Raw genomic sequence first — 24295 nt, 5'->3', positions numbered from 1 at the left:
TGTAGCTGCTTCAGTGTAAATTTCGTAAGAAAAGAAATTCTACGCTGGGAAAATGAACACTGGAACAATTTGCCCAGAGAAGCAGTGGAATCTCCTCTACTGGGGACACTCAAGACAGTTTCACAGGTCCTTGGATAGCCTAAGCCAAGCCTTGCTCTGGGCAAAACCTGGCAGGTTGATCCAGATGGTCATCAGAAACTCCTTCTAACCTTGACCTTTCTGTGATTACATATGTGAGTGAATGATTCCATAGAGTGCCACAAGGATTTCAAATGCACGATGGTTATGATGGATTTTTCAATATGTATGAAAAATTTATTTGAATTTATTCATGAGCAACCAAACCATGGCTGAGATATGCTGTATTCCAAATAAATGTAGACAAGGTCTCGAAATCATATCTTGAATGCACAAGTTTGGTGTCATATTTATTGTGAAGGGGGAAAAACTTTGAAACGTTAATGGCATTTTCTAACTGTGAAAAATCCTCACTGTGCTATTCCTCTATGCACATTTGTAGGCTCTATATCTTGTTGTAAACTTAATACTGGAGGATTGAGGCAGAGAAAGAACTATGAATACATAATTTATAGAAGAGCCTAAACCCATCATAATCTCAAGTGATATCTCAGGCACTTCTATGTGGTTATGGAAATGCTTCCGAGACAGTATTTATCAACCTTCCAGTAATAAATAAGACTCATAAACTGCAAGATATTGTCCATTGGAATGAGAATCAATATTGACCATTTTAGGTCTTGAGTTATAGCAAATACAGGGAGCAAAATCAAGCAAAGTCAGGTCTCTTGGCACTGAAAATATAGACAGCTCCTACCTGACCATGCTCAGAATCTTGAAAATATGTAAACAGCTGGAGTAAAGTCACAGCACAGGGAAACACTTTCATTTCTTTGCATATTGTTGCAATGGGTATAATGTGTTTTATGAAGGATAGGCCTTGCACTTGAGTAATGTAGATAAGTCAAGCTGACTGAGGTACTCAGCACTTCAGTTTGTCCTTTTCCATTTTTTTTTCCCAATCAGACCTAAAAATGCATCACTTCAGTGTTGGCCTGCATTCTTTTCTGGTGGCCAACCACACCTCCTTTCTGCCTGGGTGACATAAGAAATCCCTGTCCTATAATTTTAATGGCACCAATCTAAATTATCCTCTGATGATCAACAACTGCTAACAGACTGAAATGTTAAATGAGATTCTGCCACACTGTTACAGATACACTACAGCATTACTCTTTGTTTTCAATTTTTAATGACCTACGAGAAAGAAGGAATTCCTTATGTTTCAAGTCACAAGACAGCACACACATCTTTCCACTACTACAGGGAAGGGAACAGGTAATTTCATCCAAACACAAAAAGGATTTGTGTGTGTACTTTCTTAAAATACTGCCCAGAGGCTTTGCTTATGCAAAACAAAATGAAAATCAAGCATTACAAGTAAGTCAGTAAAAATACATAAATTTAACTTTGAAACTTTTTAATGAAGTCTTATGTTCTATAAAACTTACTCTCCTGCTGAAATACTGCTGGCTGTTTCATATTTGAAGGAAACATGCAAAGAAGCTTCTTGAAGCTACAAATAAATAATAGATTATGTCCTTCCCAATGGAAAAACAGTAAGTGCTGTAGAAATACATCAAAATGAAGAAAATCTGTGCTATGAAGTTCTAAGGAGTTAGAATTTCACATGAAGGAAAGTGTTATTGTGTTTAAATTTACAAATTATCACTACATATCCGGGTCAGTGTCCATTCCTGAGTCAGAATAACTTTTGACATATTTTTAAAGTGTTATTCACGCTACTTCAAAGAAAATACAGGAAAATGGAAGAGAGCTTTCAGTAAAAAAGAAGAGCACAAACTAATCCTTTTCTCTAACGTTACATTAAGCAAATATCTCTGCACATCTGAAGTTGTAAAAGACATGGTAACTTAATATGAACAGGTTAGACTTTACTCCATTACAGGTGAAAACATTTTATTTCGTGGTTAATTTTTAAACAGAGTCACAAAATGCAATCCACTCTCCTGAGACCAAAGATTTCCTTTCCAAGCATGAGAGAAAGAAATCTCTATTGTATTCAGCCTAACTATGAATGAGGTACTGAAACTTAGGGATTTCATGAATAAGAGTCATTAAACATATTTTTGCATTCAAGAGTGAAAAGCTAAGAAACACGAGCATTAGTCAAGCAAGGAATGACAAACAAAGGATTCCAGTTACTTAGCACCTCCTGGAGCAAAAGCCAGGAAATTGCTTTGGTTTCCGTCATAGCACTGCTGTGAAAAGCCCAAGTCAGAAACTGGCTGAAAAACCTTGTAAGTGGGAGAGGAACATTTTGTAAGAAATGCTCTTCTCTCACAGCAAGGGAGCAAAGGAGCTCTCTCTGAGAGCAGATCTTTTCCATCTCCTCTTCAGACAGTTCCCAAACAGACAGTCTGCTCTGGCTTCCCAAAGGCTGTATCTATATCTCACAGCCATTGAGAAGTTTTCTAGGAAAATTTGTCCCATAAAATTAGATTTGAGACATGTGTAAAGATGACTTAAGAGAATACATACAATCTCTTTCTTTCTCTCCTCCTCCCCCACCATGTGGATGAGGATGTGTGTGCATAAGAAAACAATAGGAATTAGAAGCAATGTCCTGAGTCTTATCTAGGCATTTATAAATCTTGTTCCAGTTTCTATTACAAAGCCTTTGTTGTCTTTACCAGAAGGTACATAATTTGGTGTATTTGAATAAGCTCAAGAGTTCAAGCATACCAGTCCACTTGTACTGTTGGCACAATAAACTAGAGACACAATTCTCCATGTAGCAACAGCACTCAATCTGTGCAGCCCAACATAATAATTTAACTGCTGACAGTTCTCACCTGAGCCAGTATTTTTGTCCTTAGCATATGCTTACTCATGACACTTTTAACAATTAATTATGATACTCCTCAGAGACTATTTTGGCATCTAGAGGTATTAAGATAACTGTCAAACCTAATCAAACCTAAACTGTATTTACAACTATTTAAAGAGAATTCTTTCATTGTAGTCACTGAAAAAAATTGGGACACAAACCACAGATCTGCATTCCCTGTTCTCAACAAATATAATGGGTTATAGAATACCAGGAAACTGTCCTATCATGAAACAAGTACTGAAATTTATGAACATTACTTATTTTCAGCTCAATAAACAGCAGTTGTGACATAGGAAGACTGTTGTTTTCAAATGATGAATATTAAAGTTTTGCAAGAAAGGGGCTCTTCGATTGAATGTGGAATAAATCTCATATTCATCTCACTTTAAGTGAGCTCTAGATATTTGTTCCTATTTTCACATGGAGATGAGTGCTTGCATCATTGGAAATGGGTAACATTAATCCAGTATATGAATTTATCAGAAACTGGAAAAAATTATAAGTTTACCTACATATTGAAATGTATTCATTTAAAACCAAGGTTTCCAACAGTTCAGCTCGAAGATACAGATTTTCATCATGCAATTAATAAGATGCAGAAACAAGGCATAGTACACAGTACATAGTACACATATAAAACTTAGATTTTATGCATCTTATTTTACATCAGGTACCTACACTATTACTCCTACCAAACTGCAAAGTACCACCTTAGTGCCTGAATACTGAACTAAGAAGTGCAAACCTGCTACTAAGAAATGAGTTTCTCCCACCACCCTGCTGCAACAATTTCCAAAAACCACAAACTTTTTAGGGAAAAAGTATTGGCCAATCCCTCAAATAATTTCATGCTGATATACTGCTGCAACAGGATTCTGTGTTACAAAAACTGTTCCTAACAAAGTATGACAACTTTCTATCCTCAATGAAGAATTAAAAAATAATAAAATCTATGTGCAAGTGAATCAGATAGACTGTAAAGTGTAATCAGGGAAATAATTTGACTTGGAAAGATTATAAATTGCTACTTCATAGTGAAATTCCTATCTTGCCGCCTGTCCAGTGCCCAGCGACACTTGAAAAACCATAGGTTGCCAAACTGCCTACTCAGAGACAAGATTATATTGTCCACTAAACTGACAAGAAGTGTGATTTTAGAGTTCAGATGGCATGGATATTGTGGTTTGTTTTTTTTTTTTTTTTGAGAATTTAGAAGGTTTTACTTTCTTCTGATGGCTGATCTGACCCTCACCTTCACCAGTCATCATAACAGGAGAAATAGCATTGTTTTGAATGTGCAAAAAAAAAATGCACAGGAGAGAGAGAAAAGATCTTTGAAGTACCAGAGCAACCACACCAAAATACTGTAAGTTTTGGTATGCATGCACCTCCTGGGCCAGGTAAGTTACTGATTCAGCCTACTTCAATACTGAAATACTTTGTGCAGAGGGAAATCTTGTTGTCAATTTCTAGTTTCACATGTTAAAGTGTCTTAATCTCTTTAAATTAGAGATGTAACAGACCAAGCCATTTGTTTGAAAGGAAATGGCAAATAATTATATATTAACTGTGCAGAGAATACAATTAGTATTTTTGGCTCAATCCTTGTTGCTGAATGTGTCCACAAATGAGCTTTCATTGTACTCTAATAAGATATTCAAAATAAAATACTGTAATCAGTTAAGGACTAGAATTTAAGGCACTGGTATATGGAAGAACCTTGAATGACATTATTTATGTCACAGTGATGTCAACAATGACTTAAGGTCTTGGGTCTCCACTGAGACTGCCTGCTGCCAGTGGGGTGAACCTTCAGCTACACTGTCTTTGTGCTTCAAGGAAGCAAACAGCTCCAAATTGAGCTGCTTCACTATTTCAATTAAGAACATAATTGTAAAAGTGGCCCGGTTCACTCTGCTTCTTTTGCAATCTCAGTAAGGCCACCTACCTGCTGTACAGATTGCTCTGCTTCCTCCTCTCCTGTTCCTACTTACAGATTTACTCAAGGGAAGACTGTTGTTTTCAAATGATGAATATTAAAGTTTTGCAAGAAAGGGGCTCTTTGATTGAATGTGGAATAAAATACACCCAAGGAAAAAATCATTTCATGGCTGGTATAAACCCTCATTATTCCTCTGTATTGCTGCTTTTTGCAGCTATTCATGATACTCCTGCAAGATGGGCAGTTTTGATAAGAAGGGTGAAAAATGCTAATGGAGAAGCATCCTGAGAAGTCAGTCACTGTTATGAGCCCAACAGATGTTAGTTTTCTGTGCTCCCTGAGGCTAAGGAATTATTTATTTATAGAATGTAAAACTTAAATTGACAAGTATCTTATATTAAGGCTTTGAGAATTCCCATATTCTATTTTACTTCTATATCTACTGCACGAAGGAAAGGGTAAAACCAGCCCATATTGAAATCTAGGTGGAAATTTCATTAACTTTTCATTTGAAAGTAGCCTTTCCTGATGGTGTATGGAATAAAAACCTGGCCTTTTAGTCAGCTCCATAGAAAGCTGAGGAATTGCCAGCTGAACCAGTCATCATAACAGGAGAAATGTCACAGTTTGGATCTGCAAAGTTTTGCTGGTGTAACTCAAGTTATCCTTGAAAATCCACCGAATTCATTTTGCTCTTTTGCCTCGTGTAGTCAAAGGTTACTTTGCCATAAACTTCAATGGGGCCAGACACTCTAGCAAGTATTTTGTGTGACAATATATTTCGTGGTTAAAATAGGCTTCGGAAAACTTTTGTGGAGTTGGAAAGACGCATCATTAATAGTTACAATATTCAAAACACCTTAAGAAATAACAAAATAACATCACACTGATTCCAAAAGTGCAATTTTCTTTCCTGTCTTAGCAGAAGAGATTTCATAAATAATGTAAGCAAAAATATGTGCAAGAAGATAAGCATTTCATAATCTAAATTCATATTTCTTTGCATAACAAGTGACCACTTAGAAAAATGCCACATATGAATTTGAGTGATGCTTTTGAAACTGTCAGTGCATTGGAAAAGAAGAAAAAAGTATCCTTTACATATTTGTAATTTTTGTTAAGGATTTGGGAAAAATCAAGATGTTTGGGCTAAAGCATTCAATCTTCTCTGCATTGTAAGTGATAGATTTTTGTCAAAGATGCATTTTATTTGGAAAAAAATTATTTTCTCCCTTGTCATGAACATCTGAGTACATAATCTGGAATTTTGTGCAAAGGCAAAAGGGGATATAAAACCTAGCTGTTTTTCCAAGATGGGGGATTGGTTGATTTGACTCACATTTAGAAACATGATAACAGTATATCACAGAGCAGAATGACAATTTTTTCTCCCCAATTATTTTTCAGGATGGATACAGGGAATAAAGTTAAATCCTTTTCAGGATCAGGCTGTGCCCAGTTATTCTGTTATGAATAGCAAAACTGGATATCAGGGTCTTTCCTATGCTTTTGTACAAAATGCATGTTGTCTAAGAATGACTGGAGACTGGGTCTCATTACACTCTTGTAATATTTTCACAGGCATCCTGGGCCATGAAATTCATAGATAAATGTACTTACAAGCTAATTTTGCAACCAGCTGTAGCTTGAAACTGTGTATTTGCCCTCTGTGACCTACATGGTAGATACATGCACAAAGATAAGGCTCAATAACAGTAAGACTAAGTTAAAAATGTATAAACTTTACAAGTGAAAGATGAGCTGGTAGGGAAGAATGAGAAATATATTTAAAAAAATCACAAAAATTAAAAGAGATAAACTTGAAAAATCAAAATACTTGGCTTTCTTCCCTGTTTTTACACACAGTAATAGTTAACAATTCTATAACTAGGTATCTGTTATTTGAGCAAGATAAAAAAATATCCATTGGAAGAATTTAGGAGGACACAATATGTCACACAATCTGAATTAACCAGGTTCACTGGAACTATTATTAACATCCTTTCAAAATTCTGTAAGATCACAGAATAGTAGAATCAGAGAATGATTTCCTTCAGAGGAACCTTTGAAAGCTTATCTAGTCCCAACACCCCTGCCATGGATAGGGACATCTTCCACTAGACAAGGTTCCCCAAAGCCCCATCCAACAGCCCTTGAACACTTCCAGGTTGGATGAGGCATCCACACCTTCCCAGGGCAACCTGTTCCAGGGCCTCCTCACCCTCACTGTGAAAAATGTCTTCCTTATACCTAATCTAATTTACCCTTTTGAGTTTGAATGCATTTCCCTTTGTCCTGCCATGAAAGGCAGCTTTAAAGTGATTATACTGTGCTTGACTAGGATTTGCAGTGAATCTGCTCTTCTGAGTTTAGAGTATGGGGAGTCACCTTGCAGGACCTCTTAAACTCTGCTTGCATTATAGATTCATACAAATTTGTGTTTTGCTCCAGTTGTTTAAGCTAAATTTTTGTCCTCAGTAGCACTCGGGCTATTTCCAGTGTTCACTCCTATGGGAGCTCTCACAAAAAGTGATTTCTGCTACTTTCACACAGAAAAAATCCCCACCCAAGCTTTTTCCTAAAAAGAAAACAGAAATGCTCAGGTAATATTAATGTTACTGTGGAAAACCCAAGGATGTTAAAAATGATTTGCAGCCACCATGCTCTAGACCACTCAGAATCCAAGCTATATGCAAAGCTGACATTCTTCCTTTGGAAATAAGTTCTAACTTTTCTGACATATATTAAATGTTGACATATGGTGACAAAAGTATTGCCAGCAAGAGCAGTACCTGAATAATTCAACAACGGAGTCATGGCCAAGGAGCTGAAAGAAGTCATATTTAAAGTAGACATTAAAGGATGCATTCTTGGAGTTTTTCCTACAGTGATGTCACCTGACATTATGCCACTTGCTGTCTGCCAGCATGGATAAAAATAAACAGGGCATACTACTGCATTTATTTCAGTGATAAATAAGGTTGCTTTTATGATTTTTTAAGTAAGCTTGTGACTTTAACCAAGGCTTCTGGTGAGACTGACCGGGCAAAGTATCTCCCAGAGGTAATGGTTGTTAATTTGATAACATTAAATTTCTGATGGAGGACACAATTTTTAATTGTTAGCTTGTCGATTAAGATTTTCTGAGAAAAATGTGGGGTAATTTGAATGTTTGCAGTATGTATCTCTAGCATTTCACAAATGGTCAGTACAGTAATAAAACTAAAAACTAATAGCAAAGTTAAAATGAAATATGATGGTTGAATAAGTGCACAAATTGTTTTCCTATATAAATTCATATATATATATATAAATAAATAAAATTATAAATAAATATAAATTTCCTACCTGTATGCTATAAATATAATATTTACTATATAAATTTCCTATCTAAATTCTCAAGAAATCAAGGGTTCTCAGCATGGTATGCAGAGGTAGATGTGTCCTAACTTAATTTGTAAGTTTGTTCTATTTACTATATGAAAAAGTAATATTTATGACATCTCTATTTTGAAGGGCCTGGCTTAAAAACCATTTAATCTAGTGATAAATTTTCTGACTTATTTTGAAATACATTATTAGCTTACATTACAGTATTAGCTGCTTGAATATCCCACTTACTGAGGCTAAAAGACAGTATTTCAAAATTCTGGATGAAAATCACCAACAGGCTCATTTTGCCCAAAAGCAACCTTGAATGGGATTGGTTCTCATTTCTGTCAGTCAATATGCTACACAAGAATAAAGTCATGTGATGTGCCATACAAGCAGATGCTGCTTAAGAAGGTGTAAAAGCAACGTGTTTTGTTACACATGCTTGGGACCTGGTAATTCTAAAATAGTCAGAAATCCATCTGACTATTGCCAAATGGACAAAAGGCTTATATATATACATATATATATATATATATACACACACACTGTACATACACTAAACACACACAGATGTTATCCATATAGACTCACAGTATCACAGTCAGTATGTGATACATACCTAAAACCTAATCTTCTGCCTGTGAAAGAGAAACCTGGGAATGACATTTATTTTTGGTGAAGGTGCAGGGACTAGTGCACCTCTTGTCCTTTCTCCTCTGTCTTAAAATGAAGCTTCAAAGTGAAGCTTAAAATGAAGCTTCAAAACATAACGAGGCACTTACCTTGCACTGAAAAAAACGGGGTTTAGATTTTTTTTTCCTAAGGGAATTTAATTTCTAAAATAGAGACTTTAAGATATAAAAACTTTTGAGGGTCTCATGTTAAGCCTAGAGCTATAGATTTGGAATGATTAAAACAGACTGCATTCACAAAATCCTGGAGATCCTGAATTCACAATAAAAAACAGCCTCTTGGCCTGTAGCATGATGTCTTCAATGCATCCATTTGTTATTACTGTTAACTGACAGTTCAGCCACCAAAAGAAACACCTTCCTGTACACAGTCCTTTCATGACACACATCAGCTTATACACCCTCCCATAAAAATAAAGTGTATTTTTGTTTTTGCAGAGTAGTTCTGGTAATGATTAAACATTTAGTAACATACATTTCCAGAATGTGACAAACATAAAATCCAAGTGTAGTTATGTCTTAAAGTCCATGTTTAGCTGAAATACTATGATCCTTTAGGCTAGTAGATCCTGCATCAGACTATTGAGTCCAACATATTCAGCAGAAAGGTCAGCAATTCATTTCTCATGCTCACCAAACCCTGGGTTCAAAACTCTTTTAGTCCTCTGCCCACTGCTTGCTCTTGAACAAAAAGGAATTACTTCATAAGGTCTAGTGGCTGTTGAAACAATTCTCCTCTACAGTCCTGAGTACATGACTGGGAGAAGTATTGCCTACTGCTGACAGCCTGCAAAATAATTCATTTTCTGAGGCTGACAATGTACAAAGGGAAGAATAAGATAAATTACTTAAAACTAGATAAAACTGAGGTTTATTTGGCAAGGGATTACAAAACTATGGCTATTTTAAAAGCAGGAAAATAGGTTTATTCATAGCATCATAGAACCATTTGGGCTGAAAAAGACGTGCAGAGGCACACAGTGACCACCTACAGCTAATTTTCACAGAACTTACATGCTTCTCCTATCACAAATGTAAAGAAGGATGGGAGCCAATTTTCCATTTGAAGAACATGGAGCAGAATCAAAGAGATAAAAATAACTCACCATTTGAGCTAGAGGGACGAGACACGTGCATCCCTGCACCACTTTAACAACTCCCCAAAAATATGTTCATGGAGATTTACCAAATAAAGCTATCAATCATGTACTTAGGCTAAAGTAATCATGCAATTTTGCTGGAACTTCTAGCAATAGCTTGAAATTGTGTTAAATTACTTATTCCCTAGAATTACTTCATGGGTCCATCAGGGAAAAGCAAATGAAACTCTTCTTATCATGCATTTCCCTCAATTTCTCCAAGAAGACAGTAAGAGGCAATATTGCCATTTGTCCTAAAGCTTTCCTTGGGGGAAGACTTCTTTGGGGAAGAGACATTTTAGGCTATGGCAGAGGTACTGAAAGGAAACACAGAGAAGCAGCCCCAGCACCACTGGTTTCTGGCAATACAGAATTCTCTCTGCAGCATTTAGCTGGTGGCTCTCCAAAGCCTTTCTCAGCCAAGTGGAACTGCACCTGCTTTCCATTGCAAATAACCACAAGAGCAAAGCCTCCCTGTTGCCAAACTCTTAAACCTGTGCTTTTGTTCTCTAGCTCAGTGTAGCACCAAATGGTCTACGTAACAGGAGCAATTCCTGTGGGTAATTAGTTCTGTTCAAGTTTGTTTTTAGAAAGCTCTGTTTTCCTAGGAGAACTCCTCCTGCCCATGAGCAGAAACTTGAAATGTCCCTCCAGAGACTCCCTGAGGTGTTACAGCTCTGCCTGCCGGCAGCCATCTCACTATTTCAAAGTGGCCTGGTTTAGACTAAATGCATATATATGAAGAAAGGCTTTCAATTCATTACATTGGCAGTCAGGGCCAAGGATATCTGTGCACTGAAAAACCCCGTGGTTTGTGTATTGTTGATCCTTTATTACTTTGGAAGTGGTGGCCTTCTGCCTCTCTTATATAGCAATTGTGTATTTAGCAAACCTAGTATTTTCTAAATTGCTGCTCATGTGATTATTATTTAATTAATCTTAGCCTAGAAATAAATGAATAAACAAAGCCCTCAGTGTCACTGCACCTAGAAGAGCTACTGGCCTAATCTAGTGGTGGAAGACTACTTTTTGAAAGCAAGGATGTTATGCTTTATCTGACAGGGAAGCACTCAGTTGTCACTGTACAGCTTCTCACTGGAGCAACTTCACTGGAAATTGGTAAATTCACAGAACATTTCTACAAAGAATGAGAATTATGAAACTGCAGATTAAAAAATAGATGTAGTATTCAGCTTATTTTTAAGATTTTTTATGAGAAATACTGAAGACTGAGAAAGATGTGAGCAAGTTTGTAGGCTTCTCATGTGGTTTCTGTATACTCAGTCTGGAGACTGTCCCCCTTTTACCTTGGATCCTCTTCAGATTTTAGGTGCTATTTATTTTCCTCAGATAGTATTCCAATACTGAATACCAAGACTGCCGTCTTCTCCATTTCATTCACATCATCTCTGTATGCATAAAACATCAGAGTCAATGTACTTGTTGAGTAGATGCTTTAATTTTGTCTCTTCAGTATATGAACAATTTAATTCTCATTTTTTTCCTTTTCCAACTTGCTGTATTTGTAGTTTTCTACTCTTGTATGCCATGTTTTGCACATGATCTACTGGAATTTAAATCCACTTTGACAAATTCAGTGTTTTATTTTAAAGGATTTGTGAGCTTAAATTCACCATCTCAAATGTACCTTACTGAGCTTTTTATTTTTCTTGGATAAGAAGTAATATGTTTTCTAGTAAAAAAATCCTGCAATGAAGTGTTCTGCACAACTGATCATTATATTTGCAACAAAAGGACAAATTCCAGATTAGTTTTTCTCCTTTATAAATCCTTTTTTTTTTTCACGCTAAACAAACTCCAATCTTGAGTTACTTAGATATATACTAATGGAGCAACAGGTGTCAGCAGCTGAAACTCCTTCCAAAACTCAATCTAGTTTCATTAATCATGCAAGTTTATCTGAGGAAGCTGTTCCCAAGTACTCTCCATGCTTCCATCTCACTGGATGCATACCTGGACTGAATAAAGAAGTAAATTTCAAATAAGATGGAAAAAATATTGCTTCTTTTTTGTAAGCTTAAGAATTTATCCCTCTAACAAAAAAATGAACACATAAGATTTACTAGCAATTGCTGAGCAAAGATTATACCTTTGTATTCCAATGGAGATGTGGTATTTCTTAGTGATTTAATGTTTTGCTATTGAAAATATAGAAGTGAAGTCAGAAGACATAACTGGTGAATCACAGAATCATTAAGGTTGAAAAAGACATCCAAGATCATTGAGTCCGCCACCATGGCAACTAAACCCCAGCACTAAGTGCCACTTGCAGTTGTTTCTTGAATATCTCCAGGGATGGTGTCTCCACCACCTCCCTGGGCAGCCTGTTCCAATGCTTAACAATCTTCAGGTTAGAAATTCTTCCTGATGTCCAATCTGAATCTCCCTTTGTGCCACTTGAAACGATGTTCTTTAATCCTGTCACTTGCTGCTTGGGAGAAGAGGCCGATTCTCACCTGGCTACACCCTCCTTTCAGGTGGTTGTGGAGAGTGATATGTAAAGAGCCTCCTTTTCTCCAGGCTAAACAACCTCAGCTTCCAGAGCTGCTTTCTCATATGACTCACCTGCTATACCGTTCACCAGCTCCATTTCCCTTCTCTGGACATTCTCCACTTACACTCTCCTTACTTGTAGTGAGGGAGCAGCACTGAACGCAGCACTCAAGGTGTGACCTGACCAGTGCTGAATACTAAAACACAACCACTTCCCTCATCCTGCTGTCACACTATTTCTGATACAGGCCAGGATGCCACTGACCTTTCTGACCACCTGGGCACAGATGCCTCACATTCAGTCAGCTGCCAATCAGAACCGGGAAGTCTTTTTTTGCCAAGCAGGTTTCCAGCTACTCTGCCCCAAGCCTGTAATGGTGCATAGGGTTGTTGTGGTCCATGAGAAGGATTTAGCACTTGGCCTTATTGAATCTCACAAAACTGGCCTTGGCCCATTGATCCAGCCTGTCCAGATCCTTATGTAGAGCCCTCCTGCTCCTCCACAGACTGACACTCCCACCCAGCTTAGTGTCACGCACAAACTTACCGAGAGTGCACTCAATTCCCTCATCCGGATCATCAGTGGAGATATTAAACAGGATTGGCCCCAGTACTGAGCCCTGGGGAACACCACTAGTGAGCTGGCTGTAACTCCATTCACCACCACCCGCTGGGCTGGCTGTCCAGCAAGTTCTTAACCCAGTGAAGAGTGCAGCTGTCCAATCTTTCCAGCAGTATGCTGTGGGAAACAATGTCCAAGGCTTTGCTGAAGTCCAGGTGGAGAACATCAATACTGCAGCCTTTCCCTTATCCACCAGGTGGGTCACCTGGTCATACAAGGAGAGCAGATTGACCAAGAAGGACCTGCCTTTCCTAAACCCATGATGACTGGGCTTGATCCCCTGGTTGTCTTGTGCATTCTGTATGATGGCACTCAGGATGATTTGTTCCATAGCTTTCCCTGGCACCAAGGTCAGGCTGACAGGCCTGTAGTTCCCTGAGTCCTCCCTCAAACCATTCCTGTGGATGAACATGACACTGGCTGACCTCCAGTGGTTGGGGATCTCCCCCATGAAGCAGAATTTATGATAGATGAAGGAGGGCTCTTCTGCCAGCTCCCTCAGGTAGAAATTTTCTGTAACCCCTGTTACAAACTCTTCACTACTACAGCAACACTGGTGGATTGAGTCATGACCTTTATAACATTAAATATGACAAAAATAATAGAAATCATTGTGAGCTATTATATACTCATTTAATGGGTATATATAGAGAGGTTTATATGATCATGTGGTACTATTGCACTGTGGAGGTGCCTTGTTATTTACACCACAGTTCCAGTTCCACTGTCATGAAGCCTTTTCTATTCTCCATTTAAATCCATACTGCCTGGATACATTTTTCAAACAATTTTTGAATACTCTCTCATTCTGGACAGCATTATAGACAAGCCACCCAGCAGGTAATCCTGTCTTCTAAGGATAACTCACCTAACCATATTTCTAATAAAATTTATTTAGTATTTTTCAGTTAAACTGTTGCCTGATTTGTGACAAGCTTCCAAGTCAAATAACATTCAGGGGAATGAGAGAGCTGCTATGTACTACACAACCTCAGTCTAGCATTTTACAAGAGGTTTCTATGGTGTTAAACTGATAAATTTTTTTTATCTTTTTAAGGTTGCTGAAATCTTGCCCTATATAGAACACATTTTTTTATTTCAAATATATCACAGAATAACCATTACAACATCTGTAAAGTCTCACTTAGGGAATTGCTCCAAAGCTGTTGAGAGATGAAAAGTGAAATCTTAAAATACTCTCAAGCTGGGGAGGTCATTCTGTTTTTGAAGGCTGGTAGTTTAGCTCAGGGTTTTATCTTGAAAATAACATGTGCTTCTCCAGTCTTTTGCTGTCTTTTCCCTTTATATTTAGAAAATCAGGACAACAGTTTTATACGCCCAGGTAATTAAATGTAAATGTGGGCTATGATTGTGAACTTATAAAATAGGTAATAAATCAGGTGATAAAAGAGTTACACACCTCCAATTCTGTTGCATAAATTTAAGCTTCACATGCTTTTTCATTCCATTCTGCTACACCTCATTTCCAAACTGAACTGAAAGATATTTTTCCAAACTAGACACAGAGAATACAATGACAAAGCATAGTAAAGCAGTTCCAATTTACAGAGTACTGTCTGGTTACAATTCCTTGATGGTTGCTACTGACTATCAGCATCATGTCTAGCTTAAAAAAATTTTGTTGAACACAACAAACTACAGATGGACCCTGCTGAGTCCATTAGTCATAGTCACAAAATACTGATGCACCTCAGGTTTCTCTTTAAAGATGTAATAATTATTTAATAGGTGCATATCCCACAATGATTCTATTCTTCTTCTAAAAGAATATTTATAAAATTTTACCAGTTACATGAAGGAAGTGTCTTTTCTCTTTGTCCTAGTGAAAAACAAGCAAAAACCACCCAATTCTAAAACAGATTTTGTGATGGAAGGTACATATGCCATTTTTAAAGTTTCCTTGCATCTATATGAGAAAGAAGATCAAGTCCTCTAAAAATAATTAAAACCTGTGTATTTTAACCAGCAACTTTTGTAACACAGTCTCAGAAGAATTTGAGGGTGGAGAAGAAAGCAGGGTGGAGAAATACAACACAGAAAGAGAGAAAAAAACTTTCCACTTGCCTAAACAACCCAGCAATGATGCAGAACCTCATACTCAGAACTTGGTACAGTCTCAGAAAAAAGAGAAAAACAGTGGGGGAGAACACAGACAATGTTCTCTTTTATATTTCTCTTTTTCTTTATTCAAAACAGATTTTCTACTGTACCTGTGCTACAGCTGAGTGACCTGGGCACCCAGAAGAGCACACATTAAAACAGGCAGAGGAAAGATGAGAGGAGCTGTGGAAGAAAACTCAACAGCAGGAGAGGCACACTGGACACATGCCAGGCAAATTACAGCAGGGGAAAAAGGGGAGAAACCCACAACCCATTCCCAAAATACCAGACAACTAGGCCATGGGAAGAAGCATGGGCACAAGGTAGTCTTAATGGGGAATGTTGGAATGTCCTAATTCCAAATGCTGAAGTCTGTGATGTTATAAACTCCCAAACTAGAGCAAAGGGAACACTGTAGGAATTTTTCTGGAATAAAGATAATATAAAAGAAATAATTTTGCTGTTTTATAGATATTATAAATAATTTTGCTGTTTTCAAATGGAATCTGTGTATTTTTAATGGGGATTGACATTTTTCAATGTGCAGTTGAACTCTGTTCTACGTAATAATTTTGGAAAGCAAAAAAGGCTTCAGTTAAATTGCAAGTTCCTGTAATCTAAGTGTTAATTGAGCTAATACATATCATAATCTTTGAGGCCTCTACATGTGATGTCTGATCATTCATTTTACATATTTAGGTCACATGAATTCTGGAAATTAAATATTTTGGATCTTTGCTTTACAGTGTTACTAATTTTGAACGATAGTAGTTAAAATCTGGGGTTACCAGTTTATCCCTAAATATTGAGAAAAATGCCATTAAATGAAAGCAGCAGTTGGTTTTCACTGCATTTTTCATGGATGTAGAAGCATAAACATCTGCTTTTGTGTCTTTTTTTCCCCAAGTTTCTCCAGGCTTGAAAAATAGTTATGCACCATAAATATCACTCTATGAGTCATTTACTTAAGTGAACAGCTGCCTGCTAATTAGCCAAATGCTCTCCATTTTAAATCATACAGTTAAATGAACACACTGCAACAGGCACAAGAATGAAGTGCAGGAACTTTACTAAAATGATGAAATGGCAGAAATTTGTTATTTCCGTGTCAGCAAACAGAGGTCATTTCCTTATTCTGTATCTATGGACTCAGAGACATAATGATCATTTGCAGTAGATTGTGGCTCTGAATATAGAAAACCAGGCAAACATTACAGAGCCTTGGTTAAATACAAGAAATGACACAGCTCTTAGACCACCACTATTTTCTGCCAATTTAATAATGCTAGCTTTGCTTTTTCTCAGGGAACTGCTGAATAGTGCTAATATCTGAAGAGCCAGATTGATAGGCAACAGTAGGGGTGGATGTTCATGATAGTGGAAAACTCTTCTGTTCTACAGTGATGTAAAAAGATAATCAAATAGAGACAAAAGATGGAGCAACATGCCATCCTGGAAGAAGCCAAACCAAAGCACCTTTTTGTCTTGACCATTCTCATCCACTGTCCAGTCTTGATTTTTTTCCCCCCTATGAGCATAATTGTTGGCAAAATAAATAATTGTGTTAGCCAGGACTGCCCTTTGAGCCTCATATCCTACCTTCTGAAACAGAAATTCTTTTAATCTGAAATACAATAAAACACAGCACAAATCCACAGTTCTCAAATTAAACTCAAGTTGCCGAAACAACTTCTTGTGTATTTCGAGAACAAAGCATCTGACCATAACTAACAGAACAAAGGTCCTTTGAAGGCCACTAAACTTTGGGCATGCTTTTATAAAGCTACATTGGGACAGAATTTAAAGAGATTTCATCATCCATTTTAATCTTTCAGCAGTCAATTGACACAAGAGCTGAGAAAATCAAAGCCATAGGATCCAAGAAACCAATTTATGAAATCCTTACTGAAGTTTTTCATTAAATTCTCAATTCATTTTGGTTAAACCTGATGCAAAAAAAAACCCCAACAAAACCCAAAAACCCCAAAAACAAAAACAAAAAAAATCAAAACCCACCAAACACCCAACTCCAACAATCAACAAAGCAAACAAACATACCAAGCAAGGAAAAATACTCAGGTAATTATTTCTTCCTGAGAATCTCGGTTTTTTCACAAAAAACCTGACATACCTTTGAGAGAGGGCTACTGTATTGTAGGACACATTCTGGTTTTCACTAGAAAGAAAAGACACACTTTCCTTCTTGTTCTCTGTTCATTAAAACTGAGAGGAATGCTTAAACAATTAGCCAGGTCTTCAATATCATTACAACAGTGACCTCCAGTGAAAGATAACCATAAAATGAATCACTGACAGAATAGCCACTATGAGGGGCTTTAAAAATTAATTTGTTTTACAATATTTGCCATATTTCTATTTTATTTCAGAAATATTCAATAAAGATAGAAGCTATGAGTACTTAATGAACAGTTGCAGAAGTCCCTTATTCTACACTTGGCTTAAAATATCAAAATAATTCCTGAAATGGTGTGCATTTAAAATAGAAGTGTGCGAGATATAATTATTTGCAGAAGAAAAAGAATTTACTCAATAACCCTCCAAATCCCTTAAAATCCTAAATTCATAATGATAATGAAAAAAGCCCCAGGTGTTAGAGGTACTCTGTGTATCACAATCTGATGTCTTTTTCCAAATGACCTTATGTTAGTGGGTTTTTTTCATTTTCTCATTAGTGCATCAAAATTGGGGGCTTAAAGTGACAAACAATTAAGTATACCTAACTTCTTAATGTTTTAATAATTTTAGAATGATTCATCCACTCATCCAGTCCCACAGTCCCGTGAAATCTCTCCTGTAAACCTGGCAAAACTAAAATAAAAAATCCACTCCCCAAACACACAGGCTGGAAATCTATGTCCACAGATCCTGCTGATTTCTATTTCAAATGTAGTCTATGGCCTTTTTAGGACATAGAATTTTAGGTTTGTAGTTGCTGTTCTGTACTTTTGTGAGATGTAAATGACTTCTTGACGTTTCAAGCCTATGAATAGGAATGACAAGTGGACAAACAACCTCTGCTGTAATCTGTGCTGCCACTTTAAGGAAGGTGCCTTGCAACATGCTCCTTACATTCTGCTTTCCTCTGTATTTGTAAAAGTGTGAATGTACCTCAGTAGCTAAAAAGATTTTATCTCAAAACAATGAATAGTCAAAAACTGAAAAGCTTTCACGAAACCTCAACTGTTTTACAAAGGAGGTAGAGGGCAGAATTTGTTATTAAAAGATGCAGATGCCATCTGTTCATTGGGAAAATAAACTGCATCATTCACCTAGTATGTCCCTCATTCTTGCCAATACTCATGATTCAAACAGAAGTCACATATTTTTGCAAAAATTATTCATATTGCACATGGAGAATGAACACTTAGTTTTTAAGCACAGGCATTGCCTTTTCTTCCCAGGCGCCCTCAAGAAGGCCCTCTGCAACAAAAAGTGGTCAAATTCTCCTAAACCATATCTTTCTGAATCAAGCTTTCACCTGACCAGCAATCCCCTTCTTGCTCTAATGACAACACCACTTGCCAAATAGGTAAATTCTTTAAGGGATGTAAGAGGCACAAGTACAGCTGGGGCAGGATTTGAGTATGCAAAGATTACCTATTTGAGGTTTGTCTTCTTGTGATGGGGTTAGACCCAACTGCAAAGAAAATAATAACAGAAGACAGCATAAGGAAATAAGAAAATTTTCAGGAAGGGGAAAAGGACCATACATTTTGGAAATCTACAGAGGGGATTATAAATATTCATGTTTATGAAACCCAACTCAACTGTGGGTCAGGAGTCCAGGCACAGTGAAATGCATTTTTAGCTTAAACTTTGCTGTCTGTGTACAGAAGAAATATATCAATGTCCAAAGAGACATGCTAAAGCTAAAAAACTGCAAGACATTTAAAAAAAGAAAGTATTCAAAACTTCAACAGTAACAACAGAAAATTACAAACTGTAATCAAAAGTTTTCAGCATAGACAGTCAATTAATTTAAATCAGCTGTTTCTTTTACAGAAGACTAAATAACAAGACAAGAAGTAGAAAATCGACTTTGGATGGATAGCTTCATTATTTCTACAAAGTAATTGTATGTGTCTTTCATCTTACATAATCTAAAAATGCAGAACTTGGTCTGAAATGCTTCTCTCCACAGAGTTTAGGGACAGTTAGATTTTCCCTCCTTGTTTAGAACTCTGAAACTGACTCACTTCAAACTTCTGTGCTTTACTTATGTCAGGAAGACATACAGCCCAAAGCAAGTGGAAAATCAGTCAAGATGTTGGAAAACACAGATTCTGTAGCAGTGAATTGAAATTGATTTGTATTCCCAGATTAGGGGGCAGGAAAATCAAGCGTAACTTGCCTTTCTCATTCTCTCCTTTTCTCACTCTCCAACATTAAACTTACTGTGTTACTTGTCTGGAATAAGACATCCCTGCTTTTTGCTGACAGCCTCAAACTGAAATTAAAAGCCTACGAGAGGATTAAAGTGTTTGTATCAGGGCCAGCACATGCACTGTGTTCTCAGAACCAGATCAGTGCCAAAGATTTTCCATCTGCTTGTATAAAACCTAAAGCAAAGTTCACAACATCACCTCAGTCTTCAGCTTTGCATCTCTTCAGTGAGGGTGTTTTACTATGCTAGATGTTGGAAAAGGATGTAATTAATTTAAAAGCCTTTAGTATTGTCTCAGCAGTGCAGGTGAATTAAACTTGGGTGGCAGAGAACAGTTACCATCCTCAGCTGTTTGCTCTACTTCTCCTCAATGAGTTGCCATTACCACTGCATGGATGGGCAAACCACACATGAAGCATATCCTGAAACCATCACAGTTAACAGCCTCAGGCTGCTTTCAGGCAAACAAAAATTGATTCTGGGCTGTAAAACAAGCAGCAGGAGATGCTTAACAAAGAGCTCAGTAGTTTATACAGCGTGACTGCTCAGGAGAGTTGCTTAATCAAACATCTCAAAAAACTGTCCCAGCCCAACCACAAAATGGATCTAAGAAGCTGACACTGGGAAATCATGCAAGTGCTAACCAATCCTTTTTCAGCAGCATTGGTTGCATATTTACTTTTGCAGGTAATACAGGTATTTCTGTTAATTTTCTGCTTTGCAAATGCAGGGGAAAAAAAAAAAAGACAGGTCTGTAAGAGCCTCCTGAGAGAGTGCAGCTCCTCCAAGGAGTGTTTACTCCTTTCTAAGACAGTTAGCTGAGACATGGAATTGCTTTCCAAACTATGACCATTCCTTGATCACAAAACAAGACTAGTGATGTTCTCAGACAAGGCACCTGACATTTTTAAACATTCTGTTGACTGTGTCCTACGCTGAGCATTTCTGTTCTGACTCGGGTTCCTCCTTACTGTGTATCTCATCTTTTCTCAGAAAGAAAAAAAGAAAAGAAAAGATAAAGGCATTTCAGCCTCTTTATCCTAGATTGCTACCTGTCTACTGAATATGACATGAGAAATAGTTTCCTAATGCTTAGCCTATATTTTTCCTCCTTTAATACTATCATATACTCTTAATTACACTCCCACTTTCTCCTCTGCTAAATAGATCCAGTGTTACTATTTATAGAGCTTAGAAGAGACATTTCCAAGTCTATGAACAGCAAAAAGAGCTTGCTCTTGCATTTGATAGATGTGTAGATACCATACCAGAACAAAAGGAAATAACATGCTTCTGGAGACATACTTGGCTTTGCCTTGCCTTGTAGATCAACCACATGACTCATTTAAATCTCAAATATTCTCTGCAGGATTGGCAGGATACCATACACAACTGAGGCCAAGGTAAAACTAAAATTTCACAGATAATCTATTCAGCCTGGAAGTTCTTACTGCTGTGCATGAGTTACTCATTTCCAATGAAAATTCAAATTTGTGGATTGTTATTAGTAACAACACAAAATGTGAGCTGAAAATGATGACAAAATGCATTTTCTCAGGAAAATTTGTACTCAAATTCTAGCTTTAGTATTTAAAAAAATCATTAGCAAAATTATTATCTCTAAACCAAAATATTGATGTGGTAAGATGATTCATGTTTGGTGAGGATCCTAACACTTCCTTTGGATAGATTTTTTGTTAAAATTATTTTTCTCACCATATAACCTTTCTTGTGAAGAGAGGAACACAAGGAAACTGCCATTCGGCCCAAATTTGATAATTTTGAAATTCTAGACAGACAAGGTTATTTTCATCTCACCTCCAAATACGTCACTAGGTGCCAGTATCAAAAAGTCATACAACATATGAGAAGCTAAAAATCCTTCTAAGAAAGTTCAATTTGGAATAAATCTCCAACACACAAAGAACTTTTTTTTCTGCTTCTTTGCCATAATTTTATTTTCTTTTAACACTAAAACTCCATGGAGTCGTTACCATTTTGAAAAGATATGAAGCAAAGTTTATCTATCATAGAGTCAAAAAACAATTTTCGCATGAACTTTACTATGGTAAGGAATATAAATTAGAACTAAAGGTCAATGAACAAGACCAAGCAAGATTTGATATTTTATGAAAAAAACCCCAAAGTCTCAAGTGGTTTGTGGAAATGATAGATGCATATAGAAAGAACACATGAAGTCTCAGAAAGAAAAATGATACTTATTTCAAAAGGAAAAAGAAAACTTTGTCAAGTAAATTAATGATGGCAGAATGTTACATTGATGCATTCCTTATTACCACTTGGTTTTAAGCTAAGCACTCTGTTAATTTATGCAAAATCCTGTAATGTTTTATAATGTGAAGAATCAACCTCTAGGCTGATTAGTACTCTGATTTTCTAAATTGTCTGGTCTTTGCAATAGAGGCATTTGTAGTCTCTATGGTTTTACAGCAGCTTGTACCATAGAGACCTGACTGATTAAGGCATCTGGGTATTTTAAATAAGGTGATAAATACAAGGTGATGAATACAAGTTATCTTTCTATTTCTTTTTTTTTTTTTTTTTCAGTTAGTGCATCTGACTTTTTTTTGTGAAGGGAAGGAGAAACCAAAAGATATTTTCAGGTACTTGACATCATATTTTGCAATACTAACACAAATGTCACCTCAGACATTCAAAATATTGACAGTTATTTAATTAAAATTCATGAGTGTTCTTTAAAATTGCATGGATTTTTTAATATATTTTGAGAAATGAAAGTGAAAAATCCATACCAAGTATACAAATATACATCATAAGATTAAATATGGAAAAAGAGGGGGGAAAATAAGAGGCAGATTAAAAAAATGAAATGAGAAGGAGATTTAATTGCACCATAAATGTACTTTATTATATTATACTCAGGCCTGAAATAAGGAAGAGAAAATTCCACCAGAAAACACAGCATATACTGTAACAAATTAGGTTTTAAGTTACACGAAGGGAAAAAAAAGCCTCAAGCATGCGTCATTTGTAAGGGTTTCTTCTCCCTTAATTATAGATATTTGATGTGACATTAAATAAAGAGGACCAGACTGTCAGTTTTCATTAGCAGACACTTGAACAAGATGACAACAAGTGGCTTTGAAGAAATTGTTAGAAGGGGCATCTTTACAAGAAATCCCTTGCTGTTGAAATGTGGAAATTCTCCGAATTCCTCTCAGTGCTGAAGATTAACACTCCAGTGAAATGAGAAAAATACCAGTAAAAGGGCAAAGGGGGACAAATGAGCACAAAGCAGGTGCTGATTGTCAGTCCACAATGACTTGAGAGGGAAATCCATGGACCCATATTTTTTATGTATCTTTTCTTCAGAGAATAAACATGATCAGGTATTTCCAGAAGTATCTGTTTTCACATCTTGATTTTGATACTTAATCTGTGATAGATCTTGGTATCTAAGGAAACTGGAGATGGATATTATGAAAAACTAGGATCTAAATTTTTCCCTCTATTTCAGTCTTCTGTATCCATGAGACACTAAGAGCTGAGAGATTGCATGAGAATCTAAGAGTCAAGAGTTGGTGAAACACCTAAAAAATGTGAAGTGCAGTTTAAAAGCTGAAACACTGGCTGGGCTGGGCCCACACAGCCTCACTGAACTGACTTTACAGCACTGGCTGATGTTGGTTTAACAGCACCTGCATTCACACAGGGCTTTTAGAGGTGGAAAACAACCTCATTATGGCATCCCTGTTTCCACTGAATCACGAAGATCCTCACACTCTGATGCTGGACAGTGCATTTCTCGGTCTTATAATCTGCTCTTGAAGCCTGCCAATGACAGGTTCTTTGGTGTTTCTCTGATTCACCTACTGAAACAGAACAACTACCCCCAAAATCAAATCAAACATATTTGTTTGCATTAAGACTTTGTAACTATGTATCAGTCTTACAATCTACTGTGTAATCACTCCTATGGATTTTGCTCACTGTCCTCAAAGTAGTGATTCAAGAAAAGGTTTTGCCTTAAACACCTTTTTATCTATTAATTAATTCCTGCAAAGGCAATCTTAAACTTTGTCTTTCTCAACTGAGGTGTTACACAAAGGAAAGTATTCTCCTTCATGCATTAAATGGCATACCAAATAAATGTTCTAGTTAAAACTTAACATTTTTTGAAGAAGTTGCAGCATTTTTGTTCACCTGCAGTGCTTGCTCTGGCTGCCTTAGTTTTTGGAATTAAAATTATCATGCTGTCAGCTTTGATCACTGTGGATGTTTTTCAGGTTTTGCTCTTCCCTGGAATACAAACTTAGATGAATTGCATTTAGTCATAATATCGCCTTGGCAATTTCTCTACCAGTCGAAATAGACAATTTAGGCAGCATGTAATATTTAAATCCTGTATGCTCCCTTCACTTTTTCCAAAGGATATCTAAAGCTTCTCCCTTGTATATTAGAGCAGTCATTTCAAAGACTGTTCCCTAATGAGAAGGCTCTATGGTAGCAATCTTTGTACGATGGAGAGATGCATCTCTAAGCAAAAATAAAAGGAATTATTTGCTGAAAGG

General features: G+C 36.7%; 1 protein-coding gene across 5 annotated transcripts in view; it reads right to left on the bottom strand.

The window, feature by feature from the left end:
- DLGAP1 (DLG associated protein 1) overlaps positions 1–24295 on the bottom strand; it is a 402137-nt gene that overhangs the window by 169090 nt on the left and 208752 nt on the right. The gene's annotated exons all lie outside the window — the stretch shown is intronic.

The sequence above is a fragment of the Agelaius phoeniceus genome, chromosome 1 (genome assembly GCF_051311805.1).
Source record: "Agelaius phoeniceus isolate bAgePho1 chromosome 1, bAgePho1.hap1, whole genome shotgun sequence".
Taxonomy (NCBI): domain Eukaryota; kingdom Metazoa; phylum Chordata; class Aves; order Passeriformes; family Icteridae; genus Agelaius; species Agelaius phoeniceus.
Note: the sequence above shows the minus strand (reverse complement) of the source record. Positions and strands in the feature narration are given on the sequence as shown.